Below are 19,858 nucleotides of genomic sequence, written 5' to 3'. Positions count from 1 at the left end.
AGCATATTTTTGGGAACCCTCTCAACCAGCTTCAGGGGTGCTCAGGAGTAAGTATGGCATTCCATATGTGGACCTAATCATGTGCTTCTTTTAGGGACACCTGCAGGCAAGGCTTGTGAGAAGTCTTATTCTGCACATGATGATTGTGAGGTGCCCAATCCCCATGGCTTTTGGCCTGCAGCCTTGCTACCTACATCTCTAAGTGTGATCCTAGGCAGCTTGGTCCCACCACCAATGGGATGGTGCTCTGATCGGGATGGTTGGAGGGTTGGCATGTGCTGCTGACCTTGGAGAAGGCCGTATCATCCAAATGTGACTCTTGAGTGGTGGGTTATCATTATCTTCACCACCATCAACATCATCCTCCTCCTTTGCTGCCCGTTGCAGTGGTAGATCTCTAGGAAAAGAGTGCAGAAACTAAGAAATGGTGAGAATCATCACTAAGGACTCTGTGAATAGGGTTGGAGATTGTGGCTGTGTGGTAATTCACAGGGAATGCCATAGTGACAGTCCATGGGGGAGGTGATGGCATAGTGGTATTCCAGGGTAATGTTCTGGGAACTTGGGTTCGGATCCCAATGTGAATTCAATATGGAAAAAAATCTGGAATTAAGTGATGACCATTTTTGTAAAAAACCATCTGTTAACTCTTTATACCATAGATCCCCCTAAGTGCCCCATCTTCAACAATAACATGAAACAATGAGTGGAATCATCCCAGAATTGCAGGAAGTGCAGTAGCGGGTATGAAAAACGGAGTTTTACCTGTTGGCCGCAATGGCGGCTTTTCATATCGCAATGTCCACTTCCCACCTTATTAATTATGCAGTCACAGGAAACACACCATCTTGCTGGTGGGCAGCCTCTGAATCACCTGCCATGGTGTTGCCTCACCATTTCCTCACTCTAGGTGCCATTTCTAAACTGTAGCCGTGCACATGATGCTTGCAGCCCAGGACTGCTCCAGTGAAGACATGGCCTTGAAAGCCATGAGGAGTTCAATGGCCCGCCATGATGTCCTCCACCCCGCTTTGGCTGCAGGAGGTTCGGCAATCTCACTACTCTGGCTTGGGAGGCGATAGCAGTGGTGGTCAGTGCCAACACTGCACAGAAGAGGTTGGCCATCCAGTGCAGAAAGAGGATGAATGATTTCATCCATGCAGCCAGGTTAAGGCAACCAACTCATCACTCTAAACTCACACACTCACAAGGCCATCATACATTCACTGCCATCTCACTCACTGCCAGCTCAAGGGGCATCACCACCCACTCTCACACACACGCCCTCACATCGCTACCTGGCCTCATCTCCTCTGGAGACTGCTTCCTCAGCCCTCACCATCTTGAGGCCACTTACACAGATCAACATGTGTCCCCACTCACACCCTGGGAAAACTCGCTTCCCCAATACAGCCCTCACCCTGCAGCCTCTTCCCTTGCCTGAGGCCACTTCTCCCCCTTCCCCAAGCAAGCCCTAGCTCTGCAGCCAGTGAAAAGCCTTATGGCTGGTCTGGTAGGTAGAGACCTGCCCGTGAGACCCCCTAAAAGTGATGTGGTGCTGCCTGCGAAGCCTGGTGCTGATGACTGCAAGTGTTGCCCAAAGCAAGGTAGGCTAACAAACCTGAGCGAAGTGCAGCTCACCAGGTGCACGTCACTTATGTCCCGGATGATCCAGTGTGGGAGAGATGATCCTGGCAGGCAGGGCTTATAATGAGATACTAAAGTATTGAAATTAGGTTCCCGACACACGGCAGTGGGAAACACAGCTCGCCATTGACGGGTGGAACAGACGCTCGCATCTGGTTTTATGATGACGTGAAGCTGATTTTTACGATCTCTGGATAGTTTCTGCTCCCGGCCACTATGACACCCACCGCAAATGGAAGCAGACGATTTAATTATTTACTTTAATTATTTACTTTATATTTCTGTAACACCCTTTTTACAATGACAGATTCTACCCAACTCTAACTCCGACTCTTCTTGTCCACAAGTCACAGTGCTATGGGATTCAATCTCCCACAGTACTCTCAGGGAAGACATCTTGGTGACATGAAGGCTTTCTTCAGCATCTGGTAGGACATCATCATCTGCAGAGTAGGATAACATGTTAGCAGCATTGCTGTCAGTGTTCCTGGGAAGTACAGTGTAAGTTGCAGGATGACTGAACTGCAAGGGTAACGAAGATTTTCAACAAAAGACTGATCCAAGAGAGATGACTGAAGAGAATCGACCTTTGAATCCTCTGGGACTAGAGGAGAAGAAGGACACTCTGAGGAATTTGTTTCTCCCTTGAAGCCTACAGCAAAAAAGCTTCAGAAGAGGAATGATCTTCAACTTCAGGGAAAATGGTCACAGCTGTAGCATCCACTGCTACAATGATTGAAAAGGCATTGAAGATCAGAGATCTCAATGAACTTAGACAACAAAGAAAAAAACAGCCAAATTCCAGTAAGACAGTCAGGAAAAGAAGAAGAGATGATTTCCCAATGATATTTCATGAGGACTGTCTACTTCTCCACACTTCTCTCTGTACAAGGTTGCTCCACTATGGACAATGGGAAGAATTGCTGAGGATATGTAGAGAAAACAGTCTCATCTTCTGTAATGAGACAAACTTTCTGTAGATAATTAATTCAGGGATAAGATTTCTGCTCAGGATTCTGCAGCTCCAGAAGTGCTAAAGATTCTGCTGCAGCATCTGTGCTGACTTCCAGCTTTGGAGGGAAGAAGAGTTTCAGCTGGGAATGAAGTATGGGAGTCTGTTGACTTTCACCCTTGGAAGGTACTAGCTCTTTAGCAGTGTTATCCTCTATGTACTCTGTACTCAGGCAAGGCATCCTCTCTGGAAGACTCTTCACAGCCAACATGCGATAAAGCAAACAATACATTGGTAGATTCAGTGGAACTAAGATCTGAATGCTGCTCAGCCACTAAAAACACAACTGACTTCTCTAAAAAGGCAACAGACACTTCATATGGTGCATCTATCAACTGAAAAGACAAATTATTCTTTAGGACTTCAGCATCCAAGAGGTCACTCAGTACTGCAAGAGATTCTTCTTCATTGCTCCCCAGGAAGAGTCAATTCAGATCCAGAAGGTCATCACTTCTGCTGCAATGATTTCTGTATCTGCTACCTCTGGCTTGACTTCATGAAGAACTGAAAGATTCATAACTTCAGTCTCTGCCCTGGGCCTAGTGGATGGTGTCTCTGTGAAAGAAAGGAACTTACTGTTGAATGTATAAACTTCCTCAGCTTCTGACGGCTGAATTTCCATTGCTTCTAAATAAAGGGTTTAAGATTGTTGCATGAAAGACAGCGTCATCTTGTTTTTCTAGGATTCCGAGAAATATGCCAACATTGCCACCCAATATGGATGTACGTTGTTTGTGAAGAACATAGAGAGAATCACCAATCTCGTAGCTAAGAGGAGCAATAATCCGGCCTTTGATTAGAAGGTCACTGCCGCCTGGACCTTGTAACTTGATGTCTGATAGACAAAGGGTCATTGGCTGAAGCCAGTCAAACTCACCTAATATGTTAACAGCAACACCAGTATCGATTTTAAAAGAAGTATCGAAGCTTTGAAGCCCAGCTGTAACTGGCCAGGAGTCTGGATTAAGACTATCTACTTCCCCTAGGAACTCTCTAATCTTGTCTTTTCCTTGAATTTCCATTTCTTGGATGGAATATGCTTCATAAATACTTTCTGACCTTCGACGTTGATTAAAGTTGCTGGATTTGCAGAAATGCTTGAAATGTCCAGCTTTTCCACACTAGAATCATTATGTGCTCTTTGGTGGGCAGCCCTGATGCTTAATGCTCGTTTTCCTTTCTCACCTTTAGCTTGATTTGGTGGGCCTTCTTGTGGTTGGAGCAGCTGTTCGTGGGCCTATCCAGTCAATGGAGTAATGTGAGGCCTCAGGGCTGTGTTGGATTATAGCTTGATTAAAGGTTCTAAGTTTGGCCTGCCTCATATATTGGACCACTTGATCAAAAGTAAGGTCATCTTTGGTCTTTTTCATTCCAGGCACTTACAACTATGCGATCACAGATCAGCTCATCCTTCAGCACCTGAACTAACAAGAACTAGCTAGCGATATAGGTTGCTTAGAAGTAATTCAATCGATTCCCCATGTCATTGCAACCACTGGTTATAACATGCTCATTCAATTGCTATGTTTTGCTTTGGGCTAAAATAGATGTCAAAGGCTTTAAGAATGGGTTCAAAGTCTATGGAGGACTCCTGTATCCCTTGCTTTAGGAGAAGGTCATCTGTTACTGGACCTACTGCATAAAGAAGGGAACTAACTTGAAGGTTTTACTCCTTTTTGTGAAGGCCTGATGCTGCTCGGTTATAGAGAAAATGGTGTTTTCATGACTTCCAGTGCTGGCCTCTCTGCAGGCCCTTGATGCAGTCAAACGGGCAGGGTAAGGGCAGGGACTGCTCACTAGGTACGGTCATCATTACTTCTCTCCAGTGTGCTGCCTTTTTCTGCTGAATTTTTTAGAAGCTGCTTTCAAAAGTTTCTTCACTCTGTGGTTCCTTCAGTAATGCCCATGTGTGAGCTTACATTGGTGGCTCCACTGCTGCCACCATGTTCAGTGATGTGCCCTTGTACTTTGGACTCTATGCGTGGGACCTGGTTCTTAGACAAACTGAACAAATACTCTGGTATCTGCTTAATGCTTGTTTATTAGTACTAGATCTAAACAGGTTAGAGTAGGCACGTTGCTCCTAGGCATGATTCCAACATCTCTCTCTCAATAGTCTAACACATGACTGACTGATGTCAGTTGTACATCATCATCTAAGTCATATATTAGCATCTCCCATTTGTTAACCCTTTAAGTCACACTGCCCTATGGTAGAGGACCGCCATCCTGCTGTAGATTGGTCCGTGAGCACCTCCACTGCTGCCTCTGAGAATTTGGAGTGCTGGGCAAAATTGTGCCATTTTATTTTCTACTAATCACTGTTTAAAAAAAAATGCACCTTCCCTTTAAGAGCTGCAGGTGAGTTTGTTTTATCTCTGGCCGTTCACCGATAATCATGTTAATTAGACCTGGGGCAGAATTTTGCCCTCGTCGGACGGGCACGGTGGGCAGGCCCAGGAGCAGCCGGGAAACCGACCGCTGCCCGTGATCAGGCCCCCACTGCGATTCACACTGGCTAGCCAATTAATGGCCAGCAAGTGTAAACCGCACGCTGCAGCGCTCAGCGCTGTCATGGTGGGAGTGGGAAGAGCGCGAATGCTGAAGTTCGCGCATGCACATGGGTACGAGCAGTAAAAGCTGCCTGAGGCACAGAGCTGCCCCAGGGAGTTGAAGATTTTTATCAATAAAAATAAAGATTTTTAAAATAATGAAAACATGTCCCCTCATGTGACTGTCACATGAGCAGCAACATGTTAAATATGAGTGTAAGAAGTTTTTATTTTTTTAAATCGGTGATCGAAATGTCATCCCGCCCATGGATGAGGTTTCGCCAAAAATGCAAAGGCCGCTTGGCCTTTTCGCCTGCCTGCTAACCGAACAGTTGGACGGGCAGTGAAAAATTCCAATCAATTCGTTGATTAAGGGCCTTATTAGGCCGCTTAATTGTTGGCGGGCGCGCTGCCAGCTCCCGTGCGCGCCTGCCGACTGAAATATTGTGCGAGTGCGTGTTGACGTCGGAACGCTTGACCGACGTCATGCTGTGTCATTTTACGCTCGAGTGTGTTGGGCATCGCCCACACGCCGAGTGAAAATTTCTGGCCCTGGTCACAAGTGGCTCTGGCCTCCTGTTGACTGCATCTGGTGGGTGGAGAGTGTATTCCTGACCTTCCACCTGGTCAATGTATGCTTCACGCAAACATCAATTGCAATGTATAATGTGAATGACATAAATAAAGATAATAGGCTAGATTTTGTTGTCAGTAGTGAAGCAATCACACTCACCATTGACCTCAAAGAAAGCTGCCCCACAAAAATTTAGCAATATCGGTGGCATGGACTTCCTCTTTCCCAACGGCAGTTTAAATCTGGCCCCAGGTTAAGGTGACTTCCTGTAGTGCAGCAGCAGTACTGTCAGCAAACAGGATAGGTAGCCAGTCAAATTGAAGTATTTCCACAGATAGCAAACCTGGAGGTTATAAGTTCTTTATCCTGAACTTCTAGTTTAAATTTTCAGAAAGAAAACAAAATCATTGGATTAAGAAAGAAGCCAATGTATCAATAGAAGCAAACTTAGGAAAAAATATAATCTTATATGGGGCTGGAATTTATGCTCCCATGCTGGCAGGTTTGAAAGCGGGAGGGGCAAGAAAAATCCAGTGAGGGGCCTGCTCGCCACACCCCTGCCACACTGTAATTTTATCAGTGACGGGGGTGGCATTAGGCCCATCAATGGACTAATTAATACCTGCTTAAGGGCCTCATCCCACCACTGCCACGATTTAACCGACAGCCAGAGGGCCCACGGCAAGTAGTCAGCTTGACAAGTCTCCCTGCGTGGGCTGGTGGTGGGCAGGGGTGTTCCCTCATTAATGGGCCCCCTGGGTCCATTGAAGAGCACGACCCTCCCCACCCCACCAAGGTGTTACACCTCCAAATTCCCCATCTCCCATGGTCTCACAAAACTCGCCTGCCACCCCCCTCATTGGCACCCTGAAACCCCCAAACACTGAGAAAGTCCTGATCCAGCGCTGAATGCCTCCTCAAACCATGAGTACTGTATTGGCAGTGGCCATTGCCAGTTGGCTGTTAAATGGCTGTGGGGCACCCGTTCCTCAGCTGGACAGGCATCCCCACCCCTAACTTCCTTAGGCGGTGGGAGGGAGTGGTGAAGCAGGGACTACAGTGCTCATGCTTTGTTCATTATAATGGAAACATTTGACATTCTAGAAATTGGCCAGTGAGGTGTTTGGTAATAATTATGAATTTGTCAAACTGTTTTTAAAAAAAACAGCTGCGCTTCATTCAACAAAGTCTCACTTTTTCAAGAAATTTTATAGGGAGACTAGCAACATTGAAGTGAATGTTTTCATCAGTTCACTAATTGCACAGGTATTTCTTTTTTTAAAATTCATTTACAGAATATGGGCTTCGCTGGCTGGGCCAGCATTTATTGCCCATCCCTAGTTGCACTTGAGAAGGTGGCTGTAAGCTGCCTTCTTGAATCACTGCAGTCCATGTGGTGTAGGTTGTCATGAAGATATTAATCGATATAATGTTATTGGAAATTATTTTAAATTGGACTTGTAATAGGATCTGTGTCTGTGGATGTGAGTGTGTGTGTCTTAATTGGATTAAAGCCAGCTAATCTGGGTGCTTTGATGTCTAGTAGTTTTGAGATGTTAAACAGTAAGGTAGAGAGTACATTTGCATTTTGTTAAATAAACCATTCAAAGACTGGGGATGAAAGCTTGCCCCTAGCTAGGAGACACCAAGCAATATGTTTATATTACTAATACAATTGGTACTATGAAGAATTGGTGCTTAGAAGAGGTGGAGTTCAAAGGGACCTTGGTGTGTGTGTGTCCCTAGATCTCTGAAGGTGGAGGGGCATGTTAGTGGGGTGTTGAAAAAGGCATATGGGACACTTTCCTTTATTAGTTGAGACATAGATTACAAAAGTAGGGAGATCATGTTGGAGTTGTATAGAACCTTGGTGAGGCCACAGCTGGAGTACTGTATGCAGTTCTGGTCGCCACATTACAGGAAGGATGTGATTGCACTGGAGGGGGTGCAGAGAAAATTCACCAGGATGTTGCCTGGGATGAAACATTGAAGTTATGAAGAGAGGTTGGATAGACTTGGGTTGTTTTCATTGGAGCAGAGAAGACTGAGGGGCGACCTGATCGAGGTGTACAAGATTATGAGGGGCATGGACAGGGTGGATAGGGACCAGCTGTTCCCCTTAGTTGAAGGGTCAGTCACGAAGGGACACAAGTTCAAGGTGAGGGGCAGGAGGTTTAGGGGGGATGTGAGGAAAAACGTTTTTACCCAGAGGGTGGTGACGGTCTGGAATGCACTGCCTGGGAGGGTGGTGGAGGCGGGTTGCCTCACATCCTTTAAAAAGTACCTGGATGAGCACTTGACACAACATAACATTCAAGGTTATGGGCCAAGTGCTGGTAAATGGGATTAGACAGGTAGGTCAGGTGTTTCTCATATGTCGGTGCAGACTCGATGGGCCGAAGAGCCTCTTCTGCACTGTGTGATTCTGTGATTCAATGAGAATTTGCATTCAAAGGGAAGGCTAGGTATATACAGAAAGGTTTTGTGTGTGTAGGTCAGAGGCATGTAAGATCTAAGCTGCCTGTAAGCCTACAGTAGTGCAAAGGAACCAAACTGAAAGGAACCTCATTTTGAATTCATAAGACAAAAAATGCTTTGTCTGGTGTCTGTTTAAGTCTATGGGTTATTGTTGCTTTGGGGAAGATTTACCTGGGAGTGATTAATTTGGGGATTTGTTTAATAGTTATTATGATAGTAATTTGTAATCATGTGTATACATTTAATTTCTTGTTAAATTAATAAATGTTGATTTTAATTTATACAAAAACCCTCTTGCGGCTTGGAGGTTTCATTTCTGAATTCAGAGCTGCATCTCATAATTACCAATTGAAAATATAGGTTATAGCAGTTGTTTAAAGTTTCCCTCTGGGGTTTTAAATAACTCAGCCTTTACCAACTGCTGTGTCATAACAATTGGGGGCTTTTGGCGGGATAATATTTGTAATTTCTTGATTGGTTTGGAATTGCTGAATCTTTAGGTTATGAGGAAGAGAAGCACTTTGAATTCAGGAGTTGGTGAGGTTTTTTAGAAGTGGTGAGGCTGCAAGATGTCTTTGGCGATTGCTCAGGCTTGTCTGTGAGTAGAAGACTGGGTTGCAAAAAATAACCAAGAGTAGGTTAACAGAGTTGACAGATAAGTTAAACTTGGGGTTACCTAGGAAATCAGATATCATTGAAGTGATAGCACAGCATCTACAGTTGGAAGTAATACCTGATACTGACATTAGTGAGCCACAGCTAGAGGTAGTGAGACTTCAGTATGATATGAAGAAGCTTGAATTTGAAAAAGCGAAGGAACTGAAAAAAACTTGAATTAGCAGCAAAGGAAAAGAAATGGCATTTAAAAGGGAACAAGCAGAAAGGCAAGAGAAAGAATGGAAGCTGGAACTGGAATTTCAGGAAAGAGAGAAAGAGAGACAAAGAGATTACCTGTTTAAAAGGCTGGAAGTTAAGAAAGAGATCTTGGGTTCTGAGGAGAGTTCTAATGATGAAAAAACCTCTAATCTAAAACCCAGTGGGGAGAAATTTATATTTTTACAAGCTGTTCCAAAGTTTGAGGAAAAATATGTTGAAGCGTTCTTTATTTCATTTGAGAAGATAGCTAAACAGATGAAATGGCCACAGGAGTACTGGACGTTATTATTACAGTCTGAATTGCTGGGTAGAGCGCATGAGGTATATGCTTCACTGTCTAAAGAGGTATCGGTGAATTATGATGTGGTGAAAAAGGCTATTTTGAGTGCATATGAGTTAGTTCCTGAAGCATACAGGCAGAAATTTAAGAATATGAGAAAACAGCCTGGGCAAACTTATATTGAGTTTGAGAGAGTACAAGAAAGTAATTTTGACCGGTGGATACAGGCATTAAAAATGGAGACAACATATGCAGCTCTTAGAGAAGCAATTCTTTTGGAAGAATTTAAAGACTCAATCCCTTTGGTCGTGAGAACTCATGTGGAGGAACAGAGGGTTCAAACTGTAAGATAAGCAGCAGAGATAGCCGATGATTATGAGTTAGTTCATAGAGGTAAAATTATTTTCATCACCCTTTTAAATCAGAAATGGATAGAAAGTGGGAAGATGAAGGAAAGGTAGTAGTCAGGGAAGAAAAGGAGCTGCTGGGAATTCCCAGGAAGTTTTTTCTCAGAATAAAAAGGAAGGTGCTGAGGGTAGGATTGATATTTGAAAATTGAGGTGTTTTCATTGTGAATAAAGTGGGGCACATGAAGTCAGTATGTTGGAAATTATAGGAAGAATCTGTTGGAGTGATTGGGGTACAGGAAAGGTCTGGAAGTAAAAGTACTGTGGATTCTGATGTTCAGACACAGGAAAAAACAATGATTTGTGTACAGGCAAAACCGGGAGAATCAGTGGTAGGTGAAGAAGTGGGAATGTGTTCACAATTTTCCCAAGAGAATTCTGAGGAGCAGGTTGCAGAAATGTTTAAAGACTTTGGCCAGAATTTTACCTTTGGCGTGCGGGTGCGTGCCCAACATGCTGGAACGTAATATGACAAGCGGTGACATCAGGCGTGCGTCCAGACGTCATCGCACACTTGCGCAATATTTTGTTTGGATGCGCACCTGCCGATAATTGAAAGGCCTATTAAGGCCATTAACAAGGCAATTAACATGAAATCTATGCTGCCCGTCCAACCTGATGGTAGGCGAGCAGACAAAAAGGCCGAGTGGCCTTTATATTTTTTAGGAAACCTCATCCACAAGCAGGATGAAGTTTCCTAACTCAAATACACATTACATAAAAACTTTATTTTGAAATTAAAAACACGCCCCATCCCATGTGACACAGTCACATGAGACATGTTTTATTAAATTTTTGTTGTTTATTAGTTTTTTTTAAAAATCGCTTCAACCTCCCTAAGGCAGCTCCGTGTCTCAGGAAGATTGAAGCACTCTTTCGCGTGCACGCATGAACTGTGTGCCAGGCCGGCTCTACCCCCTACCCCCCCCCACCTTCCCCCAGCCTGCACAGGCAGCACTCAGCGCTGCCGCTTGCAATCCATGCAGGGCAGGCATTAATTGACCCGCCCGCATGAAATTGCAGAGTGGAGCTGATCGCAGGCAGTGGCTGGCTTCCCGACCGCCCCCACCTGCTCCCGCCGAGCCCACCCGATGAGGGAAAAATTCTGGCCCTTGTGTGTGAAGAGAAAGCCCATGGCCCGAACTGCACACCGAAGGTAAAATTCTGGCCCATGTGTACAGGGTGGAGTAGGTAAAGATGTTAAAATTTTAAGAGACACAAGGGCTAGTCAATCTTTAATGTTGTGGGATAGTGACATTTGTTCAGATGGAGTATTGCAGGAGCAGGTGATAATTAATGGGGCTCATGGAGATGCTAAGTCTATTCCATTGTGGAAGGTAAATTTAAAGAGCAAATGGAGGACAGGTGTGGTTCTTGTTGGAGTAGTGGAAAAATTGCCCATTGCAGGGGTTCAGTTTATTCTGGATAATTATATAGCTGGATCACAAATGTGGGTGATGTCTAGGGTAGTTGAGCAGCCTGTAGAAGTGTTACAGAGGGAGCATCCTGGACTGTTTCCAGATTGTGTGGTAGTGAGGTCACAGGCACACAGGTTGAAACAAAAAAAACAAGAAGGGCAGGCAGTTTAAAGGCAAGAAGAAGGTGTCGAAATCCAATTAGCTGGCACTGTGTTTGATAACATTGTTCAGGAGGAAAGACTACAGGACAATTCAGCTGAACTGTTTAACTCAAGGAGGTTAGTGGAGTTACAGAAAAATGATTTGCAATTAAAGCAGTTATATCAGAAAGCTTATTCAGAAACAGAAGCAAAATGTATTCCAGTATGCTATTACCTTGAGGGAGATATTTTAATGAGAAAGTGGAGGGCGGATCATGCCTTAGCAAATGAAAGCTGGACTGAGGTGCATCAGATTGTTAGCCTATTAGGGTATGGTAATGAGATTCTGAGGATTGCTCATTATCTTCCAATGGGGAACATTTAGGAATTGGGAGAACACAGGAAAAGATATAGAGGTATTTTTATGGTCAGGATTGCATAGCAATGTAGTCAAATTCTGTAGAACCTGTCATATATATCAAGTAACAGGGAAACGACAAACAGTGATTAAGCCGGTGCCTTTAATCCCAATACCAGCATTTGAAGAACCTTTTACTAGGGTCATGATTGATTGCGTAGGACCCCTCCCTAAGACTAAAAGTGGAAATCAGTACTTACTAACAATAATGGATGTGTCTACCAGATTTTCTGAAGTGATACCTTTAAGAAATATTACAACTAAGAAGAATGTGGAGGAGTTAATTAAATTTTTTACAAGATATGGTTTGCCTTAGGAAATGCAATCAGATCAGGGTTCAAATTTTATGTCACAGCTGTTTAAACTAGTAATGAACAGTTTGGGGATAAAACAATTTAAGTAGACAGCTTATCATCCGGAGTCACAAGGAGCTTTGGAAAGATGGCATCAAACTTTAAAAACTATAATGAGAGCGTACAGTCAGGATTATTCACAGGGTTGGGATACAGGAATTCCATTCTTGTTATTTGCTATCAGAGATGCTTCTACTGCATCGACTGGCTTTAGTCCTTTTGAACAAGTTTATGGCCATGAGGTAAGGGTGGGTCAAAATTCAGAAACTACTCTCCTGGATTACATATTAAATTTCAGGGCAAGATTGAACAGATGATGTGAGTTAGCTAGGGAACTTTTAAAGATATCACAGCAAGTAATGAAAATGAAGGCAGATAAGAAAGCTAAAGCTCGCAGTTTTATTTCTGGAGAGAAAGTATTAATTTTGTTACCAGTACTAGGTGATTCATTAAATGCAAGATTTAGTGGGCCTTACAGGATTAAAAAGGCATTGAGTGAAGTAAATTATTTAATAAATACTCCAGGTAGAAGAAAGAAGCAGAGGGTGTGTCATGTAAATATGCTTACAAAGTACTTTGACAGGTGAGAGGAACAAAAAGAGGTATTAGTGATGGTGGATGATGAGAATGAGGTAGAAGTGCAGGTCTCTGAAATTGATTTTCCTCTAATCAAATTGGATAATGAGGGGGTGCTTGAAAATTTAAATGAAATATTGAGTTACCTTCCAAGCAAGTGTCAAAGCGATTTGGAAAAGCTATTGCATCACACAAACCTATTTGTGGGAATAAATTGAGAAAGACAGATGTAGTTATATATGATGTCTCTGTACAGGTTTCATCTTCAATAAGGCAACATCCTTATAGATTAAATCTGGCAAAGTTATCACAAGTACAAAAAGAAATTGATTTCATGCTTCAAAATGATATCATTGAGTCTATTTGCAGTAACTGGACTTTACCTATTATGCTGGTACTGAAACCAGATGGAACACAAATACTGTGTGTGGACTATCGAAAGGTGAATGCAGTGACAAGATTCCTATCCTATACCATGGTTGGAAGATTGCATTGAGAAAGTGGTACAATTGAAATTTATCACAAAGATTGATTTGCTAAACGGATATTGCCAGATACCGTTGTCGGAGAGGGCAAAGGAGATATCGGCTTTTGGAACACCAAGTGGACTATATCTGTTTAAAGCCATGCCATTTGGTATGAAGAATGCACCTGTGACATTTCAAAGACTGACAAGCAAAGTAATTTCAGGCCTAAGCAACTGTGCGGTTTACATCGATGATCTAATATTTTTCAGTCCTACATGAGAGAAGCATTTATAGCATCTGGAAGGATTATTTTCTCAATTACAAGAAGCTAATTTGGTGATGAACCTGGCTAAAAGTGAATTTGCAAAAGCTCAGGTTACATATCTAGGCCATACCATTAGACACGGTAAGGTGGCTCTGAGAGATGAGAAAGTCAAGGCTATCATGGATTTCCCAGTGCCTACAACAAAACAAGAAGCTTTGAGGTTTCTGGGCATGAGTGGGTTTTACCAGAAATTTGTACCAAATTTTAGCAATGTGGTTGCTCCACTGACCGAACTATTAAAAAGGAACAAGAAGTTTCAATGGACACTGGAGTGTTACAAGTCGTTTGATAGTTTGAAAATTGTATTAACTACAACACCAGTTTTGGCAATGCCCAATTATGCCAGACAATTCAAGTTGGCTGTTGTTGCAAGCGATATAGGCATTGGGGCTGTACTGTTACAAGAAGATGACATTGGAATTGAAAAACCGAATGGGTATTTTTCATGAAACTGAATATACAACAGAGAAGATATTCAATTATCGTAAGAGAGACCTTGGCCAGAATTTTCCCATTGGCGTGCGGGGGTGGACACTGCATGCCTGCATGTAAGATGACAAGCAGTGACATCAGGCAAGCATCCTGACGTCACCGTGTGCCATTGTGCTATTTAGGAAGGCGGGCATTATAAGTTCGGATGCACGCCCGTCATAAATTAACGGGCCAGTTAAGGCCCTTGAGGCAGCAATTGATCTCAATTTTTTGCAACCTCTGCGATGTTCAGGATGTTGCATGGACACAATGGGCAGGTGGGTAGGAGACATTTGTATAAACCTCATCCACAGGCGGGATAAGAGAGGTGAATGGGGTCGCAAGTGTGATGTTTGAGGGATTTAAGTGTGAAAGTAACTTTTACTTGCCTGAGTGAGCAGGAAGACTTCAAAACTCATACCAACTGCTAGGACAGGAGTAAAAGCCTTGGCCAGGACTCTACAGTAGAAATCATTTTTGGGCCTGCAGCTTTCAGGAAGCCTTCCCTTAGCCTGGGAATGGGAGTTGTGCTCTCCACTGGAGGCACCTCCTCTGAGGAGGAAGGGAGGGCCAGAAGGAGGAGGAGGCCAGGTGTCCACATTCAGCCTCCAGGAGAGCCACCTTTGGGAGGAGAGGCGCAGGCACAAGGGTTGCAGGGCCAACAAGAAGTGCAAGAAGGAAGGGGCCACAGAAGATGCCACTATCCTGCTGCCAGGGTTTACAGGCAGCGAAGCAGCTACCTCAATATGTCTGAGGTCCAGTGCCGAAGGAGGCTCCATCTCTCAAGGGAGACGGTCACCTCCATCTGTCAGATGATAGGCCCTGAGATCTCCGCAAACTGTGTGGGTGGGCACCCCATGCCAGTGGCACTGAAGATCATAGCTGCCCTCAATTTCTATGCCTCTGGCTTTTTCCAGGGGCCGTTGGGTGATCTTTGCGGAGTCTCCCGATCAGCTGTCCACACTTGAATCAAGCAGGTGACAGACACTCTATTCAGGCGTGCATTGATCGTCATCCAATATCACTGGGACGATGCCAGACAGACAGAGCGAACCAGAGGCTTCGCAGCGATTGCTGGCTTCCTCCACATCCAGGGTGCAATCAACTGCATACATGTGGCCATCAAGGCACCAGCAGGTGAGCCCAGTACCTTTTTCAACAGGAAGGGATCCCACTCCATGAACGTGCAGATAGTGTATGATCACAGGATGCTGATTCTTCAAGTCTGTGCAAAGTACCCAGGCAGCTCCCACGACGCCTACATCCTCAGACACTCCCAGGTGCCGAGGCTTTTCAGTGCTCCAGCCCGGCTGGATGGACGGCTGCTGGGTGACAAGAGCTATCCCCTCAGAAGATGGCTCATGACGCCTCTTCACCATCCAAGAACAGAGGCTGAGCAGCGGGATAATAGGCGCCACACCTCCACAAGGGCTGTGGTGGAGAGAACCATCGGCCTTCTCAAGATGCGCTTCCGATGCCTGGACCGCTCAGGGGGCACACTGCAATATCCCCAGATCGTGTGTCACTGATACTGGTTGCATACTGCACTCTCCACAATCTAGCGCTGGAAAGGGGCGACGCAATGGACGACGAAGACGTGGATGCAATGGCTGCGGATGCACATGATGAGTCCAGTGGTGAGTCAGAGGATGAGCATGCACAGGGAAATGCTGAGGGGGTAGATGCTGACCTGGGCATACTCCAGGGAGGCAGTGACACCCAGGAGGCTTTAATCCAAAGAACCTTCAGCTAGCCCGCCACAGATGGACCTTCAACACATGCCAGGTCTGCAGGCTGCACACTCGATACCTGGGTGCTAAATCAGCCTGGATAATAACATTAACTAAGGCCCTTGTCAATAAAGCTCAATGTTAAACAACTCACTCATAACAGCATGGCTTCCCATACACATGCAGAGTAAGGAATTACCCTGAGGCATGGCAACATGTCAACATTTATTGAGCAAACAAAAATAAATTCATAAAGCAAAACAAAAATGGTGTTGGACATCACACCATGTCTTTGACTAAGTACTATGGGCCAACATAAAAGCACACGTGAGAAACCTGTGGCATGCCTAAGGTGCCTTAAATTTATGCTTACGGGTGACACATCTAGGTGCTGTCCCCTCGCTGGCACTGGCATCTGAGACAGCCTGCTAACTGTGCTGTCCTGTTGGCCTCGATGACCTTGGCGGACGTCCTCTGGCCCGCGGAGTATTTGATGGCCCTGCCTTGGAAGGAGTGGGCAGCTCTACATCTGGCTTCTTCCCAGTCGCCGCAGCCTCGTCAGATGCCATGGCTATTGGCAGAGGGGGCGGAGGAGCTGCTGCCCTCATCCGGAGCACCCTTAGAGGTGCCCACAGGGATGACAGGCAGCTGCTGCGCTGACGTGAGATCACTTCAGACCTCCCTGCTCACCTTAAATGGATGGGCGCCTAGCGGGGATACTTGGTGCCCAGATCATCTCCCACACTGGTACTGATCAGCTGTGGCCAATGCCGCTGTGAGGGCTTGCATGTCCGAGTGCAACCCCAGGAGAACCTGATTGTTCTCCTGGAGGTGCCTCTCCACAAGAGTCGCCACTCTCTCCATGGAGGAAGCATGATGCTCAGCCATGAGGCTTATTGCATTGGTGATGCTCCACGTGGACTCCTCCAGCTTGGGCACCATGCCACGCATTGCCTCATGTATCTCTGCCAGATCCTCCTGCACACCCTGCTACATTTCCTGCATTTGCTGCGTTGTGGATGACTCCAGGGGCACAACATCAGTCACTGACCGATCATGTACCTGGTTCCCAGCAGTCCTCTGACTGCCGGCGCCCTGGGCACTCTCTGCCTCTGCCCGCACCTCAAGCGAGTGTGAAGTGCCCTCACCGCTGTGCCCCAGGACACCAGCTGACGACCTAATTCCCACCAAGATGCTAGTATTTGCACTGGTGCCTGCTTGGCTGAGATGGTGTGACGCTGGAGAGTGCATTTGCTCGGGGGCTTCAAGGGTGAGAGGTGGGCCCTCTGCCTCCTCCTCCCGGCCCTGCTCCGATGATGCTGAAAGGAAGGGAAAGGACATTTGATTAGTTACAGTGCAGACAATATCAATTTGCATGCCACTCCCCCAGATCATTATGCGCTCATTCTTCAATAACCAAGGGTAACCCATGTTGCTAAGTTCATTCACTGAGCATTCAGCAGTGCCATGGCTTCTGTGATACACATGGTGACCTAACTGCTCGCCAAACATACTTCCCTGTGGCACCCCAGCCTCACTGCCATCGGTGGACCTGGGGGCATGGTGCCTCGCCAGTTCCATGACCTGCTGCTCGAAAGCCGTTAGGATGGCCAACTGGGCCTGGCCTCCGCCAGCCCACATTCGCTCCGACGCATTGTGTGCAGTCGTTTCTTGAAAGGGAGAGAGGAACATTGATTAGTCTGACCTGCACCTGAATTCCCATCGTATCTCTGCCAACCCAGTCAGAGCGGGACATTGCAGGACTCCAGTTCCTCATCACCCCGCAGTTGCTGCACACTCACCCAAAATAAGCCAGGGCTGACCCTCACCGTCACTCCCCCATTGCCCAAATTTTGCCTCCTTCACACGTGGCACCACAAAGTGTCACTTTGCCAAGCAAGGAGGCACAAGCACGTGGAGCGCAAAGACCAGCAGATGAATTGGTGCCCCGCCAACTGGAAGCTCCCCTCCCAGCATGTTAGCACCCTGACTTTGACATGCTTCGCAGTTACAGCACTCTGCCTAGGTGCAAACCCTTGACTTTCAACCCCATTCTATACTCTTGATGTCAGTGTCACACATGCTGTGGATGCAGAACACATCCTAGCTCAACCCTCTCAGGGTGAACTGGGCATGGGCAATCTCTGCAGTCACACCCAGTAAGGGATACGTGCCGTGAGGGATTCAATGCCTTTACTGTGCTCAGAATTGGCGGGAGGGTGGGGGGGCGGGGTGGGTTTGGGGGGGAAGGGTGGCGGCTTCATTAAGTGACTTGAGGCAACATGGTACTCACCCTTCCCGAGCACAGGAGATCGTTGAACCTTTTGTGGCACTGGGTCCATATGCGCCGCACTACATCATGGGAGTTCACACTCTTGGCCCTCTCCTCCCCCGCACGTTTGGTCTGGTGGGGGGGCCTCTGCCTCCTGTCCCTTGGAAGAAGGACCTCCCGCTGGGCTGCCACCTCCTCCAGGAGGGCAGCTGGGCACTCATCTGAAAAACGAGGGGTGCACTGCCCCGCTGGCCTACCCTCCAGCCTGGCCTGCCCCGATGGCCTGCCCTCTGGCCTGGCCTGCTCCACTGGCCTACCTTCCGGACTTGCATCATGCACCTTGCCCCTCTGATGTGCTCTTCTCCCAGCCATTGTGAACAGCCTTTCCAAGGCTGCCAGGCCTTCATTCATACAGGCAATCAGGTCGCCATTGGACCCGGAGAGCTGAGCGCACCCGCCGCCGCCCGCCCACTCCCCTTATGCACGGAGGTCGTGAAGTACGCTGGACGGACCTTAATTGGCCTGCCCATGTAAAATGGTGGCACGGACCTGATCGGGGGCTGAGATCGGGTCTGCACCCGTCCGCTCATGCTCGGCCCAATGAAGCCGTCTTTTAGAATTATGACGGTTCATTTTTTGATAGGGAGGGGATGTCATGAAGATATCAATGTATATTAAGTTATTGGAAATTATTTTAAATTGGACTTGTAGTAGGGTCTGTGTCTGTGGGTGTGAGTGTGAGTGTGTCTTAATTGGATTAAAACCAGCTAATCTTGGTGCTTTGATGTATAGTGGTTTTGAGATGTTAAACAGGAAGGTAGAGGGTTCATTTGCATTTTGTTGAATAAACCATTCAAAGACTAGGGGTGAAATCTTGCCCCTAGCTAGCAGACACAAGCAATATGTTTATATTACTAATACAATTGGTACTATGAAAGGGATTTATTGTTAGAAGAGGTGGAGTTCAAAGGGCCTGGTGATACAATAAGAATTTGCATTCAAAGGGAATGCTAGGTATATACAGAAGAGTTTTGTATGTGTAGGTCAGAGGCATGTAATATCTAAGCTGCCTGTAAACCTATAATGGTGCAAAGGAACCAAATTGAAAGGAACTTCGTTTTGAATTCGTAAGGTAAAATGTGCTTTGTCTGGTGTCTGTTTAAGTCTATGGGTTATTGTTGCCTTGAGGAAGATTTACCTGGGAGTGATTAATTTGGGGATTTGTTTAATAATTAATATGGTAGTAATTGTAATCATGTGTATGTATTTAATTTCTTGTTAAATTAATAAATGTTTAATTTAATTTATATAAAAAAACCCCTGAGGCTTGGAGGTTTCATTTCTGAATTCAGAGCTGCATCTCATAATTACTAATTGAAAATATAGGTTATAGCAGTTGTTTAACATTTCCCTCTGGGATTTTAAATAACTCAGCCTTTACCAACTGCTGTGTCATAACAAGGTATACCCACAGTGCTGTTAGGGAGGGAGTTCCAGGATTTTGTCCCAGTGACAGTGAAGGAACGGCGATATATTTCCAAGTCAGGATGATGAATGACCTGGGGGAAACTTCCAGGCGGTCGTGTTCCCATTTATCTGTTGCCCTTGTCTTTCTAGGTTGTAGTGGTCGTGGGTTTGGAAGGTGCAGTCTAAAGAGCCTTGGTGAATTCCCGCAGTGCAATGTTGCACTGATGGTACACACTGCTGCTGCTGTGCATCGGTGGTGGAAGGAGTGAATGTTTGTGGATGTGGTGCCAATCAAGCAGGCTGCTTTGTCCTGAATGGTGTCAAGCTTCTTGAGTATTGTTGGAGCTGCACTCATCCAGGCAAGTGGGGAGCATTCCATCACACTCCTGACTTGT

Source organism: Cetorhinus maximus, chromosome 4, assembly GCF_964194155.1.
Source record: "Cetorhinus maximus chromosome 4, sCetMax3.hap1.1, whole genome shotgun sequence".
In the NCBI taxonomy this organism is placed as follows: Eukaryota; Metazoa; Chordata; class Chondrichthyes; order Lamniformes; family Cetorhinidae; genus Cetorhinus; species Cetorhinus maximus.
Note: the sequence above shows the minus strand (reverse complement) of the source record.